This window comes from Octopus bimaculoides, chromosome 1 (assembly GCF_001194135.2).
Source record: "Octopus bimaculoides isolate UCB-OBI-ISO-001 chromosome 1, ASM119413v2, whole genome shotgun sequence".
Lineage (NCBI taxonomy): Eukaryota > Metazoa > Mollusca > Cephalopoda > Octopoda > Octopodidae > Octopus > Octopus bimaculoides.
Window position 1 is genome coordinate 186,011,876 of NC_068981.1, and position 2,184 is coordinate 186,014,059.

The window sequence follows — 2,184 nt, forward strand, 5'->3', positions numbered from 1 at the left end:
TATATATATATATATATATATATATATATGCGACGGGCTTCTTTCAGTTTCCGTCTACCAAATCCACTCACAAGGCTTTGGTTGGCCCGAGGTTATAGTAGAAGACACTTGCCCAAGGTGTCACGCAGTGGGACTGAACACGAAGCCACGTAGTTGTGAAGTGAACCTTTTCTTAACCACCCAACCCAAACAGAAAAAAAAGAACCCCAAATTATTTTCTGTATTGCATTGCAATTCATGAGTATACATGCATAAATAGATACCTAAATATATACATGTGCGCATACACACCTACACATTCACAAAGTTACACATACTCACACATAACTTTTCTAATACATGTTGATGTTCCTTAGCATTCGTACCTCATATTTCTATCAGCCAATCGGAAAAGTTCAACTTGCCATACAAATATACATACATACATAAGATTATGCGTTAATGTAAGTTTATCTATCTATCTATCTATTTTTCTATCTGCCTGTCTGTCTGTTTGTCTGTCTGCCTGTTTGTCTGTCTGTCTATCTATCTATCTGCGTGTCTGTCTGTCCGTCTATCTATCTAAATCTCTACCTATCTGTCTACCTATCTATCTATCTATCTATCTATCTATCTATCTATCTATCTATCTGTCTATCTATCTATTTATCTATCTACCTAGTTTTATATTGTATATATTTCTATATCTATGACATATTGTATGTATTTATGTATGCGTGTATATATGTATGAATGTGTACGCATTTGTGTAACATATGCGGCAATATTATAGATTTCGCCTATGTCCAAGTCTTGTATATATACAAACATATATACACAGATAGAAAGATATGTGCATACATCCATATATATAACGTACAGATACATCGATATATACGCATACGTACGTGCTTGTCTGTGAGAAGGCATATATTTATCAACATACACATATATGAATCGTTTTGCGTGTGTATGTGTCTATGTGAATGTATGTACGTGTGTGTGTGTGTGTGTGTGTCTGTGTCCGTGTGTTTGTGTGTGTGTTATGCTTTCTTACATGCGTTTAGCCTTTCTCAAAGAACAGTTTATAAATATCCGTACATTTATAAATATCCATATATGCTTAGTACTGCGCGGATAAGGAAGCAGGCACTCGTCCACTAGATCAATGGTTCACGTCTTGTTCCAGCCACTGCCCCGAATTGTATCAACATAGTAGGTTACATGAGCACAGGTTGGTATAGTCTATTACTTTTGACCCTAGTACTTCTTCTCCCTTTCTTCTTCTTTATTTCATCGGTCCTGGAATAAGGTAAGGCAAAGCTGAACTTGATGGGATTTGAACTCAGGACTTCATATGAACCCCCACTAACGATTTTACCATTGTCCTTACTGTATGTAAAATTTGTTGTTGCTATCGTTATAATGCTTCACTCGTAATTGATAGTACGGTGTAAAGGCGATTAATGCAAACCCTTGCTTTAATCGTCTTTCTATTGCCCCTTGGAAAGATCGACGGGAAAAAATTGACCACGATTGATTCGAACTCTGAACGACTATCAATTAACTCCAAGTATTTTGTTCCCGACGCTCCACTGGTTCTCCCGACCCTGTGTCCTTCTTTCACTAATATTTATAATATCATAATTGTGCTTCGTTAAACTGCAACAGTGATTTTCAATTCATCCCGTAGCTATATTGAACAGAGTGATTATCTCCAGCAGGTTTATTTGCACGAAGAGAAAAAGAAGAGAAAAATGAAAGAAAACTCTATACAGAGTCTCATCGTGTTTCCCTTTTAGCGTGTGCGTGTATGATAGAAGTGGGTGATTTAGCTGCTAGAAATAGCAGCCTGTCGTCTAAAAGAAAGGCACTTGCATCCTAGCATCTGAGCAAAAGCGTAAGGGCACGGTTGATTGTTTGCTTTTGGTTATACTATGTGTGAAAAAAAAAAAAAGTAACGTTTCATTCTAAACCATATTTCTTCATTGTTCTGCCGGATAAAGGGAGAGCTGAGAGCTATAAGTTATAAAAAATGTAGTGGTAAGAAGGTTGATTCCTAACCACATGGTTCCGGGTTCACTCCCACCGCATGGCACTTCCGCAAATGTCTTCTACTATTGCCTCGTGCCGACCATGCCTTCTGAGTGGATCTGGTAGACGGAAACTGAAAGGAGCCCGTCTTATATATATATATATATATAT

The 2,184-nt window shown here is 37.4% G+C and overlaps 1 protein-coding gene across 6 annotated transcripts in view; it reads left to right on the plus strand.

Moving 5' to 3' along the window:
* Positions 1–2,184, plus strand: part of LOC106879245 (uncharacterized) — an 894,824-nt gene that overhangs the window by 15,530 nt on the left and 877,110 nt on the right. Inside the window, exon 1 of one of the 6 annotated variants that reach the window (XM_052973293.1) lies at positions 63–443. The exons of 4 other annotated variants lie outside the window; for them this stretch is intronic. The gene's annotated coding sequence lies outside the window, so the exon portion shown is untranslated. Of the gene's footprint in view, positions 1–62; positions 444–489; positions 1,214–2,184 lie in introns of those variants that run through there. One more of the 6 variants, XM_052973281.1, reaches the window with a different exon arrangement.